Below are 20,403 nucleotides of genomic sequence, written 5' to 3' on the forward strand. Positions count from 1 at the left end.
ATACTATACTCTCATTTATTGTTGAGTTCTTTTGATTATGTTAACTGATGTACCATCTACATTGTATTTGCCTTTGCAAAAGAATGTTTTCTGTTGTTGATTTTCTGTCCCCTGTTTCAGATGTAGTGCAGTATGCCTCCTCTGAGAAGAGATCTGGCGCTAGATCAGTTGAGATGGATGTAGTGTTTACAGTTTTCATGTGTCCATGAATTATACTTTTCAGTATCCTATATAATATGTTTGTGTGTTTTGATTTTTCAGAACCATTTTACATCATCATGTTTTAGTTACATCACTGATTTAGTTCTTATGGATGTTGTACTTATCAGCAGTGTTATAGTGTCACGTATTCACACTTTTCCAATAGTGTTTTAATTGTCAGAATTTCATGTTCTAGTTTTAGCATTGATTTCCTTCTTGTGCTTGTTGCAATCACAGTGTGACCATGTATTTGTGATTCCTCTTTAAATCATATACCAAGGTGGCTATGCTAGTCTTCATGTACTGGACTCTCATTCAGGAGGAGCGAGGTTTATTCCCCGCCTGGCCATCCTGACACGGGATTTCTATAGTTTCTCTGAGTTGCTAAGTTGAATGCTGGTTTGGTTCCTTTGATTAGGCCATAGCTGACTTCGTGCCCTGTCTTCACCCAATGCTGTCCTACTTTATTAATGTTTTATATATGTGTACTTAAATAATTATTTTCTGTAGTGTGTCTGACATGTCTGATAATGTTGTACTGAATGGTTTATGGATGAATAAATAAGTAAACCAGCCCTTAGGATCAAATATTGCTTTTTGTATGTGGTACTTCAAAAAGAGACTCTCTCTCTCTCTCTCTTTCAGGAAGAACTTTTTCCTGATGTGAGAACATTGATCCACACATGGTCAATGGTGGAGAGTGTGACCTTCAATACGCGCTCAGCACTAGTCACCTTTGAGCATTCGTGCAGACCAGATTGTCTTTTTAGAGGAACCTTGTCGAGTGACTCAGCAAAAGTGCAAAACGCAGCAGACAATTGAACAGCAGTATGCTATCGAATTTTGTGTTGGACTGGGTAAATCGGGTATGGAGACACTGACCATGATTCATCAAGTATTCGAGGATGAAAGCATGTCATAAACTGCAGTTTTTTAGTGGCATGAGCTTTTCAATGATGGCCAACAGAGTGTGGAGGATGAACTTCACCCTGGACAGCGATGGACATCAAGAACTGACAATGTGCAACATGTGTATGAAGTGCTGAATTCAGACCATCAGTCAAGTGTGTGCATGTTTGCAGATGCAATTAACATTGATAAGATGACAGTGCACACCATTGCCACTGAAGAGTTGATGATTTGAAAGAACTGACTAAACTCATCCCAAAGGTCTTGATGTTTAATGTTGGTTGGTTGTTTGGGGAAGGAGACCAGACAGCGTGGTCATCGGTCTCATCGGATTAGGGAAGGATGGGGAAGGAAGTCGGCCGTGCCCTTTCAGAGGAACCATCCCGGCATTTGCCTGGAGCGATTTAGGGAAATCACGGAAAACCTAAATCAGGATGGCCGGACGCGGGATTGAACCGTCGTCCTCCCGAATGCGAGTCCAGTGTCTAACCACTGCGCCACCTCGCTCGGTCCAAAGGTCTTGACAGATGACCAAAAGAATGGGCAAGTGTCTGCTTGTGAAGACCTTCTGCAACATGAGAGAAAGAATGAAGATTAGGGTTTAACATTCCGACAATATTGAGGTCATCAGACATGAAGCACAAGCTTGGATTGTTTCAAGGACAGGGAAGGAAATCAACCGCGCCCTTCAAAGAATCCATCCCAGCATTTGCTTCGAGTGATTTAGGGATTTGAATGGCTGGAGATGAATTTGAACTGTTGTCTCCCCAAATGTGAGTCCAGTGTGAATGCACTGAAGAAAACCTTGCTTTTATTTTTTGACAACATAATCATGGGAGATGAAATTAGATATTGGAATATGAGCCAGAAAGAATGTGGCAAAGTTTTGAATGGCATACTGCAGCATCACCTCCTCTCAAAAGGGCTCAAATGAACAAATCTAGAGTGAAAGCCATGCTCATTGTTTTCTTTGATGCCAAGGGACTGGTCCACTATGAATTTGTACATGAGGGCAGACAGTGAATGGTTCTTTTTACGTAGAAGTATTATGAAGATGGTAAATAATTGTCAACCGGATGAGGCCAGCCATTGCCGGAAACTGGAAATTGTATCGCAGCAATACTCCAAGGTCACCAACTACCTGACAATAAATGATATCGTGTTGATTACCCAACCCCCTTACAGTGCCGATTTGGTACCAGCAGACTATTTCCTATTCCAAAAAGTGATATCCTTCCTCAAAGGACACCATCATGGGATCCTAAGTGCCATCAAAGAAGCTTGTGTGTGTGCTCTTACGGGCCTTCTGGAAATCACTTACCAGGTTGTCTTCCAGTCATGGAAAAGCCACTGACAAGAGTGTGTCAATGCTCAAGGGCTTTACTTTGAAGAATTTTGAGGCATTGTAGCAATATCTCAAATAAATCTATTTTTCCAAAACCGTTCCTGATACTTTTTATTCAAGCAGCCTGCCTGAGACTGTCACCAAGCTTTGTCTTCATCTCGTTTCCTTGGACTGTACAAACCAACCTTCGTTAGTCACTGTCCTCAGCCATCCAGCCCCTTCCCTGTTCCCATTCCAGCACTACACAGCCATCATTCCACCACCATACTCAGTCTTTTTATTTGTCTTCTTTTCCACTAATTCCTCCCCCCCCCCCTCTCCTTCCCACAGTCGAACCTGCCCTGCAGCACTTCGCTGTCCCCCACCCCCACCATATTATCCCTCCCCCTCTCCACTCCAGCCTCCTCCTCCCACCCAGTCGCCACTCCCATCATGTACTGATGCTGCTGCTCACAGTGTGGTTTCAGTTGCCTGGGACTGCAGTTGTGTGTGTGCATGAGTTGCATTTGCATGAATGTGTGTGTGTGTGTGTGTGTGTGTGTGTGTGTGTGTGTGTGTGTGTGTGTCTGTGTGTGTGTGCACGCACATGTGCACATGTCTGTCTATTGTTGGCAAAGGCCTTAATGGACGAAAGCTATAATTGTGAGACTTTTTGTCGTGCCTATCTGCGCCTCCGAATCTCCACTGTATGGTGAGTAGCAACTTTCCTTCTAATAGTTTTGACTGTAATTTAGCTGATGTAATTGTCTCAATAATGACATATGTAGAGTTGCTTGTTAACTTGTTATAAAGTGTGACACAGCAAAGACTATATCGGGACAGTTTAAGAGTACGGTTTTGTAGGCAGTATAGTATGAATTTTGCATAACTTTGTTCAGAACTTGGAATGTATAAGTAATGAAATCAGTGCAGCAGGTTTGTAGTCAAGATTATGTATTTATTTGGAGAAATAAATCAAAACTGGAATGAAACAGACTGTTTGATTATTGATAGTGAATCACAAACCCAGGCAAGAGTTAACTCAGTCCCCAAAGTTAAGTAAAATTATTACAAAATATGTTTCAATTATGCATTATCAACTGATGCTGGTGACTCTTAGTGGTGTACATTGGGTTGTTCCATTCAGATCACCTGCCAACATCATATTTTAGCTACTTGGACAATCTGATAGTTCCAACATATACGAGGGCTATCCACAAAGTACATTATGATTTTGTTTGTGTCCGTTAGGGGCGGGGCTAGCGCGGCCATCTTCGTGTCATGGCATTCCGCCGCTCAGTCGGCATCCTACCATGCTAGTGAGAGGTTCATGCTGTACTCCGTTGAGTTACTGTGACACTTTGAAATGTCAGCGTTAATTGAAAATGCCGCGAAGTGTGAAATGTGTGCTGTAATAAGGTTTCTGACTGCAAAAAACTGTACACTGATAGAAATCTATCGGCAGCTTTGTGAAGTGTATGGGGACAACATAATCACTGAAGGTGGAGTGCGTCAATGGGTCATAAAATTTAAAAATGGCCGAACTAATGTTCACGACGAAGAGCGAAGTGGAAGACCCAGCATAGTGACTGCCGAACTTGTCGAAAAAGTCGATGCCGCAGTCGGTGAAAACCGTAATTTCACAATAACGGAACTCTCTATGAGTCTTCCACAAATTTCACAAAGTTTGTTGCACAAAATCATTACCGAAAAGCTTGGTTACCACAAGTCTTGTGCAAGATGGATACCAAAAATCTCGACAGAGATTCACAAAAATCAGCGAATGGCTGCAGCGTTAATGTTTTTGGACGCTTACGAGAAAGATGGCGACTCATTACTCGATCGCATCGTTACTGGTGATGAAACATGGGTTAAGCATGTGAACTGTGAGACAAAATTGCAGTCAATGCAGTGGGGACACGCAAATTCCCCCCAAAAACCCAAGAAATGCATGCAGACAATGTCGGCAAGGAAGATGAAGGCGAGTGTCTTTTGGGACAGAAGAGATGTGATTTTTGTGGATTTCCTGGAAAGAGGCACTACACTAAACTCTCAAAGGTATTGCCAAACTCTGCACAACCTCAGAAGAGCAATACAAAACAAGCGCAGGGGAAAGTTGGGCTCAAAGATCTTGCTGATTCACGACAACGCCCGGGCCCACACGGCAAATGCCACTCGTGAAGTCCTCGAATCTTTTAAGTGGGAGTTATTTCCTCATCCGCTGTACAGTCCCAACCTGGCACCAAGCGACTTCCACTTATTCCCAGCAATGAAGAAGTGGTTGGCTATGCAGTGTTTTGATGACGACGCACAGCTTCAAGAAGAGGTAACCATGTGGTTGAAGGCGCAGGCGGCCGAATTTTACAACGAAGGAATTTCCAAGCTCGTCCATTGCTACGATAAGTGCCTTAATTTAAATGGCAACTATGTAGAAAAGTAGTATTTAAGTGTGGCTTTCATCTGTATATAATAAAAAAAATTCCAATACTTTATTTATTTTTAATTCCAAAATGTAATGTACTTTGTGGATAGCCCTCGAAATTTGTTGGTTTCGTCAGAGCACACAGATAATACCACACCAGCTCAACATAAAGAATGTGGAAACATTCAAATAACATGGTGGAAGTTACTCTTCGAGAGCTTTTTGTAGTGCATTGCCTCTAATCAGCAATTAAGATCTCAAGTGGCAAACATTCAGGGGAAAGACACCAGCTATTTTCAAATAACCTTCCCCATGAACTATAAACCACAGACATTGCCATTGAATGGGGTGGCTTGCTTGCTTCAACAATACACATAGCTGTACTATAGGTGCAACCACAGTGGAGAGGTATCTGCAGAGATGCTAGACAAACATTTGGTTCCTGAAGAGGGGCAGCAACTTTTTGAGTAGTGTGGATGACTGATCTAACCTTGTAACATCAGCTAACTAAGTCTTGCTGTTCTGGTACTACAGATGGCTGCAACCAAGGGGAAACTTAAGCCATTGCTCTTCCCAAGAACATCCAGCTCTAATGTATTGTTAAATGCTAATTGGAACCTCTTGGGTAAAATAGCCCCCATTTTGATCATTGGGTGGGGACTACTCCCAAAAATGTTGGCATCAAGAAAAATAAAAGTGACATTCTGCAGGTCAGAACATGGAATGTTAAGATCCCTTAGTAGGGCAAATAGGTTAGAAAATTTAAAAAGCGAAATGGATTGCTTGAAGTTAGATATGATGGAGATTAGTGAAGTTCACAGTGGCAGGATGAACAGGGCTTTTCATCAGGCGTGTAAAGGGTTATAAATACAAAATCAAACAAGTTTAATGCAGGCATAGATCTAATAATGAATAAGAAAACAGGAATGCAGGTTACCTACTATGAGCTGCATAGTGAATGTACTATTGTACCCAAGGGAGATACTAAGCCAAAACCCACCACAGGAAATCAGTTTGCATGCCAACTAGCTCCACAGATGGCAAAGAGACTGAAAGAATCTATCATCATCTCGAACAGTTTCCAGCCCCAGGCTGTGTCTGTTTCGAACACAAGGCTCACCATCTGGTATTTTCCCACCACGTTTCTGTGTTCACTTTGGTCCAGCCCCCACCTCTTTTCCAACACACTCCTCTTCATCTTTCAGCCAACTATCCCTTGCTATTCCTCTTGGCCACTTCCTTTGTATCCCCATTTCATGTGTGTTTTTGGAAATTGTTTTGTTTTCCATTCTCTTTAAGTGCCAATACCATCTTAGCCTTGAAGTTTCTGCAAAGGTTCCTCTTTCACCATTTCCCTTACTCTTTCACCCCTCACCCTATCTCTCCTTGTTACTTCTACCCTACTTCTGAGGAACTTATTTCACATGCGTGTAATCTGCTTACATCTGTTTTCTACATTAACCAAGTTTCAGGTGCATATGCCAATATTTGGATGTAGTAATTTCAATATATTGCTTCTTCGTTACAAACCAGGCTCCTCACACTTCACAGGAATGCTTCTGACTGTCTGCAATGTTCACTGATTTCTTTCTCTTTTCTTCCATTTTCCTCTGTCACAGTTTCCACCTTTTTTCACTGGTTCTCCTCCAATCCTTATTCCATAAGCTGGCCTATCTTTCTACTTGTAACCAAGACCTCACATTTATTTACGTTAAGTGTCATCCCACACTGTCTCGCAGTTTTTCCAAGCATCCAGCTGTTCCTGAATCTCCTCCTCCCTGTTTGCCCAGATCATAAGTCATCTGCAAATGTCACTGCTTTCATCTTGTCTTTTCCAGTTTTTTCTGCCACCTTAGTCACTACTTCATCCAAGACCACAATGAAGAGGAAAGGTGACAATGCAATGCCCTGTTTCAAACAGTTTGCTGGAACCAGTCTGTCCTTTAATTTCCCACTTTCACCCAGCTCAGACGCTCACACTACATCTCCTCCACTCTGATTGTTGTCTCTTTTTGCACTGCCTTGATTTCCAGTGCTTCCCAGACCTTTCTTCAACAGATGGTATAAAACAACTTTTCTGTATCAGGACAGGCCATCATGATGTCATCCCCAAATTCATAGTGGTCCTCCTGGAGCTGCTTCACTGCAACTATAATGCCAACAGTTGACCTCCCAGGTCTGAAGCCATGTTGTTCCTCTCCTCTCTCCTCAGCCAATGTCTTATTTGCCTCTTTCTTCTTTTTCTTATCCTACTCTCTTGCTAATTTAGCCCTTTCTTGGAACCACAGGTTGAAGGCCTCGTTCTTCCTTCTCACTACGTTCTCGACTCTTTCATTCCACCACAGTGTCTCCTTCCACTGTTTTCTGACACCTGTCATTTCGCATACAGCTACTGCAGCTTCCACCATAGCACTTTTAAAGTGTCCAAATTGCTCATCTCCTGTTTTTGGTTCATCCCTTGGTAACCTTTCCCTTATAACCTCCTGACATTCTTCCTTGCCTTCTTTTTCCTTAAGTTTCTATACTCTAATTCTTCTTTCCTGATTCTCTGTCTTTTTTCATTCCTTCATGATTCTCTTGCTCGTCTGTCACCAATAGCTGGTGGTGCCTCATATGGTAGTATCTTTATATCTGTTACAGTCTTCTTCATTTCACAATCATGGAGTATATAATCCACCAAAGACTTCTGTGTTATATTCCTGCTGTACCACATTATTCTGTGGCTGTCTTTCTTCTGAAACCATGAGTTACCTATCACTTCTCTTGCAAAATTCCAGCAATCTCTTTCCTTCTTCATTTCTTACACAAACATTCAAGTCTCCCATTACTGTTATTCTTTGTCCATTCAACTGCTTTTGTAGTTCTTCCTCAACTTCCTCCGTCTCTTGAGATGTACAGCCCACTTCAGGGGTATACCACCTCCATACTTCTTCCCTTTATCATTATTTTGATCTTCATTATCCTGTTACTTATCCTCTGTTCTTCTTTTAGACCACCCCTCACAATGACCTGAACTCCCTTTTGTCTTCCTTCTTCATTTCCACTGCCGTATAATCTGTAACCTTTTCTCAGTTCCGTACTGGCTTCTCTTTTCTGTCTTTTCTCTCCCATTCCCTTGTCAAAAGTATCTAGCTTTCTCCTTTCTGTGATATCCATTATCTCCTCTACCTTTCTAGTCAGTGTTCCAATGTTCATAGTTCCGATCTGTAGTGTGTTTGCCTTCTACATCTACATCTACATTTATACTCCGGAAGCCACCCAACGGTGTGTGGCGGAGGGCACTTTACGTGCCACTGTCATTACCTCCCTTCCCTGTTCCAGTCGCGTATGGTTCGCGGGAAGAACGACTGTCTGAAAGCCTCCGTGCGCGCTCTAATCTCTCTAATTTTACAATCGTGATCTCCTCGGGAGGTATAAGTAGGGGGAAGCAATATATTCGATACCTCATCCAGAAACGCACCCTCTCGAAACCTGGCGAGCAAGCTACACCGCGATGCAGAGCGCCTCTCTTGCAGAGTCTGCCACTTGAGTTTATTAAACATCTCCGTAACGCTATCACGGTTACCAAATAACCCTGTGACGAAACGCGCCGCTCTTCTTTGGATCTTCTCTATCTCCTCCGTCAAACCGATCTGGTACGGATCCCACACTGATGAGCAATACTCAAGTATAGGTCGAACAAGTGTTTTGTAAGCCACCTCCTTTGTCGATGGACTACATTTTCTAAGCACTCTCCCAATGAATCTCAACCTGGTACCCGCCTTACCAACAATTAATTTTATATGATCATTCCTCTTCAAATCGTTCCGCACGCATACTCCCAGATATTTTACAGAAGTAACTGCTACCAGTGTTTGTTCCGCTGTCATATAGTCATACAATAAAGGATCCTTCTTTCTATGTATTCGCAATACATTACATTTGTCTATGTTAAGGGTCAGTTGCCACTCCCTGCACCAAGTGCCTATCCGCTGCAGATCTTCCTGCATTTCGCTACAATTTTCTAATGCTGCAACTTCTCTGTATACTACAGCATCATCCGCGAAAAGCCGCATGGAACTTCCGACACTATCTACTAGGTCATTTATATATATTGTGAAAAGCAATGGTCCCATAACACTCCCCTGTGGCACGCCAGAGGTTACTTTAACGTCTGTAGACGTCTCTCCATTGATAACAACATGCTGTGTTCTGTTTGCTAAAAACTCTTCAATCCAGGCACACAGCTGGTCTGATATTCCATAGGCTCTTACTTTGTTTATCAGGCGACAGTGCGGAACTGTATTGAACGCCTTTCGGAAGTCAAGAAAAATAGCATCTACCTGGGAGTCTGTATCTAATATTTTCTGGGTCTCATGACCAAATAAAACGAGTTGGGTGTCACTCGATCGCTGTTTCCGGAATCCATGTTGATTCCTACATAGTAGATTCTGGGTTTCCAAAAACGACATGATACTTGAGCAAAAAACATGTTCTAAAATTCTACAACAGATCGACGTTAGAGATATAGGTCTATAGTTTTGCGCATCTGCTCGACGACCCTTCTTGAAGACTGGGACTATCTGTGCTCTTTTCCAATCATTTGGAACCCTCCGTTCCTCTAGAGACTTGCGGTACACGGCTGTTAGAAGGGGGGCAAGTTCTTTCGCGTACTCTGTGTACAATCGAATTGGTATCCCGTCAGGTCCAGTGGACTTTCCTCTATTGAGTGATTCCAGTTGCTTTTCTATTCCTTGGACACTTATTTCGATGTCAGCCATTTTTTCGTTTGTGCGAGGATTTAGAGAAGGAACTGCAGTGCGGTCTTCCTCTGTGAAACAGCTTTGGAAAAAGGTGTTTAGTATTTCAGCTTTACGCGTGTCATCCTCTGTTTCAATGCCATCATCATCCCGTAGTGTCTGGATATGCTGTTTCGAGCCACTTACTGATTTAACGTAAGACCAGAACTTCCTAGGATTTTCTGTCAAGTCGGTACATAGAATTTTACTTTCGAATTCACTGAACGCTTCACGCATAGCCCTCCTTACGCTAACTTTGACATCGTTTAGCTTCTGTTTGTCTGAGAGGTTTTGGCTGCGTTTAAACTTGGAGTGGAGCTCTCTTTGCTTTCGCAGTAGTTTCCTAACTTTGTTGTTGTACCACGGTGGGTTTTTCCCGTCCCTCACAGTTTTACTCGGCACGTACCTGTCTAAAACGCATTTTACGATTGCCTTGAACTTTTTCCATAAACACTCAACATTGTCATTGTCTTTTATATCCATCCTTTCCAAGACTAGTACCCCTGTTGAAAGCTGGTTATTAGTTCCCTGTTCACAGGCCTTTCACAGTTTCCCTAGAGCCCTGTTAGCCACCACTTTTTGGAGTCCTGCAGGGCCTTCACAGCTACCATATCAGTCCCAGGGCACTCGAAGTCCCCACTGTACTTCACCCCTGTAGGCCATCCCCTACTTTGCAGCATTGCTCACCTCCCATGATTTGGACAAGAAGTTGATCTTCTGAGAGAATATTTATGATGTAAAATAAATTATTCAGATAGTTAAGAGAGAGGAAAATTTAATTGTGATGGGTGACTGCAGTTCAACAGTAGAAGAGGAAGAGAAGCAAAAAATGTAGGAGTATATGTACTAAAGGAAGATGATGAAAAAGCAAGCCACTTGGTAGAGTTTTGCACAGAGCACTATTTAATCTTTGCTAACGCATGGTTTAAGAATCATGAAAGAATGTTGTACACAACACGGAAGAGACCTGGAGACACTAGAATGTTTCAGACTGATTACGTAATGGTAAAACAGAGATTCCAGATCCAGTTTTAAACTGTAAGGCATTTCCAGGGGCAGATGTAGACTCTGACCAAGATTTATTAGTTATGAAGTGTAGATTAAAGCTAAAGAATTTGGAAAAATGTAGAAAATTTATTGGATGGGACAGAGATAAGTTGAAAGAACTAGAGATTGTTGAGAGTTTGAGGAAGTATGAGGCAATGACTGACTAAAAAAAAAGGAAAAGGAATACAAAGAAGATGAATGGGTCACGTTGAGAGATGAAATAGTGAAGGCAACAGAGGACCACATAGGTGAAAACACAAGGCCTTGTGTGAATACTTGGATGTCACAGGAGGTACTGAATGTAATTGATGCAAGGAAAAAATACCAAAATGCATCAAATGAAGCAGGAAAAAGGGGAATACAAATGTCTAAAAAGATAGACTGACAGAAAGTGCAAAACGGCTAAGCAGAAAGCTACAAGAAGCTTTATAACTTGGATAAAGATAGACATTGGCTACAGGAAAATTATTTTACAGTATAGGCAAAAGACAGGAAAACCTATGTTTGTAGCTTTTGTAGACTTAGAGAAAGGTTTAGACAATGCTGACTTGAATATATTCTTTGAAATTCTGAGGGTGGCAGGGGTAAAATACAGGAAGTGAAAAGTTATGTACAATTTGTACAGAAAATAGATGTTAGTTACAGAATTTGAAGGGCTTTAAAGAGGTAGAAGAACTCAAAACTTTGAGGTTTGCTCATTACATTGTCCATCTCGCAGAGACAGCCCAGCACTTGGTAGTGCAGTTGAACGAAATAACAGTATCTTGAAAGGAGGATGTAAGATGAACATTAACAAAAGCAACATATGGATAATGGAATGTACTTGAATTAAATCAGGTGATGCTGAAACATTAAAAGTAGTAGATTAATTTTGCTACTTGGGCAGTAAAATAACAAATGATGGTACAATTTTACTATCTAATAATATTTTTGTTGTGTATTGATTGTTTCAGTTATTGTAGTTTACTTCAATTCATTCTTTCAGAATAGTCTTTTAAAGTCAAAGTCGATGGCTGGTAAATAGTTGTGTCACATTCAGGGCACACCAATGAGGCAGTTTATGATCAGCATAATTTGTCAAAACTAGTGGAATAAGACCCTCCCAGGGGACACCACCTTATCGTAGGCACCTTCAGTGCCGGGCGGCATTGTTTGCTTGCCTCGATGAAGTTAAGAGCTATGCCGGTGGTAGTGTAGCTAATGGCAGGGTCACCCAAGCCGGACTGGTCTCGACTGAGGAGCCAGGCAAAGTGTGTCCTGCAACATGGGGCAGGAGGGGCTCTGTAGGCATAGGGAAGCCATCCTCCCTAGGGGAGTAAACCCTAAAGAAATCCAGGTCTTCCAAGATGGAGCTTGGGCAAGGGGCCGATACCCTGACACTGTAAAAATGACATATTACAGAATCTCAACAAGAACCTCGGATGATGGATGAGACACAAAAAACATGATATCAGCAGAGAAAAAGGACAAAAGATTTGGCAATAGTAACATGGAATGTAAGACAATGTTGAAACAGAAGAAGAAACAAAGGAAAAGTTTTATGAAGATCTAGAAAGGGCATGTAGTAAAGTACAAAAGTATGATCTGTTCTTAGTTACGGGAGATCTTAATGCACAGGTTAGGCGAAGCAAATATGGAAGAGTATCTGGGAGATACACACTATATGAAGAAAATAATGAGAATGGAGAAATGTTATGTCAGTTTGTTGCTAGAAACAATACAATCATCAGGAGCACATGTTTTCCACATAAAAGAATACATCTCAGATCATGGAAATCAAATGTAAGTGGAGTAGTCAATCAAATAGACCATGTGTTAGTAAAAGCACGATAGCCACATCAGTTATCAATGTGAGGAACTGCAGTGGCCCTAACTGTGATTCAGACTACTATGCTGTAAAAGCTGTATTGAGGGAGAAACTATCTGTTACACCTAAACTTGGAATGGAGAAAAATACAAACTGGTACACAGAAAAACTGAATGACCCAGAAGTTGTGAAAGTGTACCAAGCAAAAGTTAGAGATGCACTGACTCCCAGTGAGGAAACAATGGGAATCCAAGAGAGATGATCTAAGATCCAGAAAGCGGTGAAAGAGGCAGCAGAAGACATAGTCAGGATGAGAAGTAATGCAAGAAATGAGTGGTTTGACGATGAATACAGGCTAGTAATATAACGTAAAAATGCAGCTAGACTGAGAATGATACAGAGAGAAACATGAAGAAACGGGGAGGTGTATAAAAAAATAAGATCGAATACCCAAAGAATAAGCAAGAAAAAGAACAAGGGATGGCTGAAATCAAAGTTTAAAGAGATAGAAGAATTAAAGGAACAGAATGAAACAAAGAAATTCTATCATGTCATGGGAAAGATGAGAAAAAAATTTCAACCTAAGCAAAATGCATGCAAAAACAGAAACAGCGAGATAATAAGAGATGAACCAGAAATATTGCAGAGATGGTCAGAATGCTTTGAAGATAGCACTTCGTCTTCAGGCCACAAGTGGCCCATCGGGACCATCCAGCCACAATGTCATCCTCAGCTGAGGATGCGGATTTGAAGATATGCTCAACAAAAACTCAGATCAGCCCCCAAGAGGTACACAGGAGCAGGAAGAGAACACAGAGACAAGATAAATTGAAAGGGATGAGGCAGAAAAACCAATAATGCTGGAAGTGGAAAAAGTGATAAATAAACTAAAAAATAACCATTCACCTGGTGAAAATAGGATCATGTCAGAACTAATAAAATCAGCGGGGCAATCTCTAAGACATGAAATATTTAGACTAATAAAGAACATATGGGTAAATGAAAGCATGCCGGAGGAGTGGGATACTGGAATACTATGCCCAATACATAAGAATGGAGAAAAGCTCAATTGTGAAAACTATAGAGACATAACCCTACTGCATACAGTATACAAGATTTTCTCTGGAATGTTGAACGAAAGAATAAAGAAGTACGCTGAAAAGATACTCGGAGAATACAAATGTGGATTCCAACCAAACACTTGTTTGTTGTTAGACAAATAATGGAAAAAATTTATGAATATGATATAGATCTCCACTTCCTGTTCATTGACTTTAAACAAGCTTTTGTTAGCATTAATAGACCAGCACTGTATAAAGGGCTGACAGAATTGGGCATCTGTGACAAACTGAGAAGGTTAATTGAGCTAACAATGAAAGATAGAAGAAGCATAAGTGAATAAGTGAGTAACTAGACAGTTTGATTTTGAGGATGGAATGAAACAGAGTGATGGCCTCCTTGCAGTCCTGTTTAACTTAGCACTGCATAGTAGCACACAAAAAGTAGATAAAAGAGGAACAATAATGATGAAGTCCAACCAGATATGCACATATGCAGATGATATTGCCATCAAGACAAGGAATGTAACACTGCTTAAAGAAATATATGGGCAAATGTAAGCAGAAGGAACAAGAATTTGACTTACTGCAAATGGAAGCAAGACAAAATATATGGTTATGTCCAATTCTGAAGCTAGAAGAACACCACAGGACCTGAAGAGCTCTGATAAATGCTTCAAAGCTGTTAGATGCTTCCATTATTTAGGTGTCCTTCTAACCAATGATAATAGTATGAGACTATGTATTAGAGAAAGAATACAAGCAGGAAACAAAGCCTATTATGCAAACCTAAAGGTACTTAAGAACTCTCTAATTACAAGAACAACTAATTTGAGAGTATACTATTCCCTTGTATGACCTGTTGCCAAGTATGGATCAGAAACGTGACAGTGAGAGAAGCAGACAGTAACAGCCTAAGGGCATTTGAAAGGAAAATCTCATGAAAAATCTATGGGTCAGTGAGAGAGGCAGAAATTTGGAGAGTGAGATACAACCATGAAATACAGTAACTTTTACAAGGGAAAGATATAGTGAAATTTATCAAATCTCAAAGAATATGTTGATTAGGACATATGGAGAGGATGGCGGAAGACAGGTTGCCCAAATGAATAATAAATGCCAGACCATATACCACCAGAAGGCAGGTCAGACCAAGAGCTAGATGGATGGACAATGTGCTGGCTAACCTTGCCAACATGGGGATCCATGGATCGGAGAAAAAAGCTGAGAACGGAGAGATAAGGAGGAAGATTGTTAAGGAGGCCAAGGCCCACCAAGGACTGTAGTGCCCAAGAAGAAGAAGAAGAAATAGGATAAGAAATCATCATTGAAGTTAGATACCGGATTCTTACCTAATCTACTAATATGCCATGCCAAGACGATTATGGGAGTGGAAATAAAGCTTATTCTCAGCTTCTCAAATCAGAACACATAAATGTCAATTTTCATTCAAGTCTCACATGTATGTCAAGTGAGACATTTATTCCTCTTCAGTAATACATTCATGATTAATTACCATTGACAAGATAGTGTACTCAAGCCACACCTAATTGTACATCTGTATGCTATGTCAAGTCTTTACAGAGCCCCCCAGCAATCTTCTCTTTATTCAGGATAATGCATTACAAACCAAAGACGGTAGCCACATGAGCAGTTCCACAGAGAGCAAAACATCACTACCACACCAACACTAATAATTCTAGAATGAGATTTTCACTCTGCAGCAGATTGTGCACTGATATGAAACTTCCTGGCAGATTAAAACTGTGTGCCGGACCGAGGCTCGAACTCGGGACCTTTGCCTTTCGCGGGCAAGTGCTCTACCAACTGAGCTACCCAAGCACGACTCACACCCCATCCTCACAGCTTTACTTCTGCCAGTACCTCGCCTCCTACCTTCCAAACTTTACAGAAGCTCTCCTGCGAACCTTGCAGAACTAGCACTCCTGAAAGAAAGGATATTGCGGAGACATGGCTTAGCCACAGCCTAGGGGATGTTTCCAGAATGAGATTTTCACTCTGCAGTGGAGTGTGCACTGATATGAAACTTCCTGGCAGATTAAAACTGTGTGCCGGACCGAGGCTCAAACTCGGGACCTTTGCCTTTCGCGGGCAAGTGCTCTACCAACTGAGCTACCCAAGCACGACTCACGCCCCATCCTCACAGCTTTACTTCTGCCAGTACCTCGCCTTCTACCTTCCAAACTTTACAGAAGCTCTCCTGCAAACCTTGCAGAGAGAGCTTCTGTAAAGTTTGGAAGGTAGGAGGCGAGGTACTGGCAGAAGTAAAGCTGTGAGGATGGGGCGTGAGTCGTGCTTGGGTAGCTCAGTTGGTAGAGCACTTGCCCGTGAAAGGCAAAGGTCCCGAGTTCGAGTCTCAGTCCGGCACACAGTTTTAATCTGCCAGGAAGTTTCACTAATAATTCTGGTTGAAGGAAAAATTATGAACAAAAATCATTATATATTTCATAGCCCTCGGTGGGAGCAGGAACGTTTGAATTAGCAAATGTTGCTACTATGATTTCTTGCTTGCAATTTAATGGCTGGAGGTCAGGACAGTTTATCATTTTATTCATGCCTCATCATAGGATGAGATCACATTTGAATTATTATTCATTTGCATAGATGGCATGGATTATATACAATTTGAAAATTTCTCTTTGTTTAACAAAAAACACACATATACTAAAGTATCATGCACGTGCATGTTAAAGTATTCGATGTTGAGTATATACATCAATCCTTGACAGTATTTGACTAAAATTTATATATAGTCTGTTTGAAACACAATCGGTAATATGAAATGAAATTTGTGTTTGATTGCATTCATCAATGTTTAAATATGTTATTAGTGTAACACTTAACTGACATTAGCTGTTATGCAACATACTAAAGTATTTACAACAATTCTTTTTCTAATACAATTATGTGGCTTGGAGCTGGAGCTTTTTTACTCCTGGATTATTAATTTGCTTCCCCTAATTCAGGGAAACCAGGAACAGCCTGAACAAAGTCTAGAACTCTGAGTTATGTAATTGCTATAATAATCAGTAATTACTTTCAGTTTGATCATAGGAATTAGAAAATTTTCAGTTATTGTCATGACCCCCAAGTTATCAGAAACAGATATGAGCTTTGATCAGTTAGTTACATTACAAATTGAATCATGGTACACATAGATTATTCATCACAAAACACGTGCTTGTAATTTTTTTGCACTTCTTTGGTAGATTAAGTTTTTATATGAGTTTGGAAGTCAGAACTATTAAGAGCAGTTTTGGGGAACATTAAACCATATTGTTCTTCTGCCATAGATGATCACTGTAGGCTGCTGTGGGATTTGGGATGGTGTTACCTAAGTTAGAGACATGGTGGCAGTGGAATGCAGAGTAGAGTGGTGAGCCAGTAACACACCAGCCAAAGGGTGAGATTTGATATCAGCAACACCTTCAGGCAGGAAGCTGGCTCTATAAGGTGCCATCCGGCAGTGATAGTGGAGTATATGAAACATTTGTACATTGGGATGAGAAGACAATAATCAGTATGTGACTGCCTGTAAGTAACATATCAGGACAGTTAAATGTCCACAAATGATATTGTTCATTTGATTAAACCATTATCTTAGAATTTTTGGAGTAGCAGTTCATTAACATTTGCATACTTTTAATCAAGTTATTTTCAGTTCACAGCACATGGATGATGTCACTGAAAGCATGGATTAATGTTATCTCTATGATGAAGTCACTGAGCATCAGATTAATTAGAGTAAAACACCATATTCTTGAGTGAGCAATGCCTACAAGAAGCAGCTATCACAACAATCCAAGTTCTCAACATTCTATTGCCACCGTGCAATATAGTCACATGCAATGACAGCTTACATGCAGTTCATGCACTGCTAAGCAGTATGATCACATGACTCTCATATATAGCATTCATGGATTGCCCATGATTACCTAGCTTTGCAATATTAATTACTTTTATTAACAAGTCACCTTGAGTGCATGTATCAGCTAACCCTTGCACAAGATCAGAGTTTAGGAATCATTCATCTGTCAGTCACACAACAATGAGTGCACTGAAAAGCTTGTCCACTAATTCAGTATCTCGTTCATTTTCTTTTACAACTGTCTCATTGCTTGACTGCTACAAATTACAGGAGAGTTCAGTCAGTCAACACAATACAACTTCAAATGGAAATTCTCAATATGAATGTGACTTATTTATTACAAACTGAACCTGTGTCTCACCCAAGAGTCACAACCACAATACAGGGTGATTCAAAAAGAATACCACAACTTTAGGAATTTAAAACTCTGCAACGACAAAAGGCAGAGCTAAGCACTATCTGTCGTCGAATTAAGGGAGCTATAAAGTTTCATTTAGTTGTACATTTGTTCGCCATTTCAGCCAATAAAGTTTTTGGTCCCTTTTTCTTCGAAGGTGCTACTGTAACTGGACTACAGTATCTGGAGATGTTAGAGAATTGGCTGTTCCCTCAGCTCGAACAAGAAGCACAACAATTCATATTTCAGCAGGATGGAGCGCCACCACATTGGCACTTATCTGTCCGTAACTACCTGAACATCAACTACCCAAGGCGATGGATCGGCCGCCAGGCAGCCCGTGACAGAGCACGTCATCACTGGCCTCCAAGCAGCCCTGATCTTACCCCCTGCGATTTTTTCTTATGGGGGTATGTTAAGGATGTGGTGTTTCGGCCACATCTCCCAGCCACCATTGATGATTTGAAACGAGAAATAACAGCAGCTATCCAAACTGTTACACCTGATATGCTACAGAGAGTGTGGAACGAGTTGGAGTATCGGGTTGATATTGCTCGTGTGTCTGGAAGGGGCCATATTGAACATCTCTGAACTTGTTTTTGAGTGAAAAAAAACCTTTTTAAATACTCTTTGTAATGATGTATAACAGAAGGTTATATTATGTTTCTTTCATTAAATACACATTTTTAAAGTTGTGGTATTCTTTTTGAATCACCCTGTACTTGCAATGAATTGGCTAGGGCAAAATGCAGTAGCACACTGTACTCATCCCCATGACTCAACCAATAAGTACCAAGGTTATGAGGGTTAAAAACAATACTTCCCAATGACCAATTCCCCCTAAAAAATCTAAAATCAACGTAAAACAAATCTAGTTCACCAGATGGAAATCACATTATTAATTACTCAGAATTGAGGCAGTTTGTTATATCATACTTTAACTAGCATACAGGAAACACATTCGTAAGTATCTAATAATATACGTATTAAGTTCCTGACATGGACTGATTATTCACTGACTTACATATAATAAAAAATCAGTAAATGCATATTCCTCAGAGTGAAGTCTTTCACCCAATGCTCACTATTTTTAGATCACCACCACATAACATATCTACATAAATAATCAATGCATCTTAATGAATTTCATTAATACATATTGGAAAAAAAACACTCACCTAGTTCTACATCTGCATCCATACTCTGCAAACCGTCGTGAGGTGCATGGCAGAGGGTACATCCCACTGTACCAGTTATTAGGGTTTCTTCCTGTTCCATTCATGTATGGAGAATAGGAAGAATGATTGTCTGAATGCTTCTGTGTGGGCAGTAATTATTCAAATCTTATCCTCACAATCCTTGTGTGAGCAATACATAGGGGGTTGTAATATATCCCTACAGTAATCATTTTAACCTGGTTCTTGAAACTTTGTTAATAGACTTTCTCAGGATATTTCCAGAATGAGATTTTCACTCTGCAGCAGAGTGTGCACTGATATGAAACTTCCTGGCAGATTAAAACTCTGCCAGGAAGTTTCTTTCTCAGGATAGTTTATGTCTGTCTTCAACAGTCTGCCATTTCAATTCCTTCAGTATCTTTGTAGCACTCTCCCCTGGATTAAAGAAACCTGTGACAATTTGTGCTGCCCTTCTTATTTATTTATTTACAAGTCAAGTTCCATAGGACCAAATTGAGAAGCAAATCTCCAAGGTCATGGAACATGTCAGTACATACATTACAACATAAAAGTAATAACAGATAAAAATAAAATGTTTATGAACACAAAAAAGTCAATTCATAAGTTTGAGTAAACACAATCAACAATACAATGAGAATCAGCTTAATTTTTCAAGGAACTCCTCGACAGAATAGAAGGAGTGACCCATGAGGAAACTCTTCAGTTTCCATTTGAAAGTGCATGAGTTATTGCTAAGTAATCCCCTGTTAGGCCTCTCTGGTATGGGTCCCATAGACTTGAGCAATATTCTAGTATGGGTCACATGAGTGATTTGTAAGCAATCTCTTTAGTAGACTGATTGCAGTTTCTCAGTATTTTACCAATAAACCAAAGTCCACATTCTGCTTTACCCACGACTGAACCTATGTGATCATTCCATTTCATATCCCTTCGAAGTATTACACCCAGGTATTCGTACAAGGTGGCCAGTTCCAACAGCGACTCATTGATGTTATAGGTTTTTTCGTTTTGTGAAGTGTAAAATTTTATATTTGTGAACATTTAGAACAAGTTGCTAATCTCTGAACCATGTTGAAATCTTATCAAGATCTGACTGAATATTTATGCAGCTTCTCTCAGAACGTACTTTATTATAGATAACTGCATCATCTGCAAAAAGTTCAATTTTACCATTAATATTGCCTGTAAGATCATTAATATACAACATTAATAGCAAGGGTTCCAGCACACTTCCCTGGGATACTCCCAAAGTTACTTCTACATCTGACAATGACTCTCCATCTAACATAATGTGCTGAGTCCTCCCTACCAAAACGTTCTCAGTCCAGTCAAAACTATGATTGTACTTTTGACAGCAAGCATATGGGCAGTA

Source organism: Schistocerca americana, chromosome 4 (assembly GCF_021461395.2).
Source record: "Schistocerca americana isolate TAMUIC-IGC-003095 chromosome 4, iqSchAmer2.1, whole genome shotgun sequence".
NCBI lineage: Eukaryota > Metazoa > Arthropoda > Insecta > Orthoptera > Acrididae > Schistocerca > Schistocerca americana.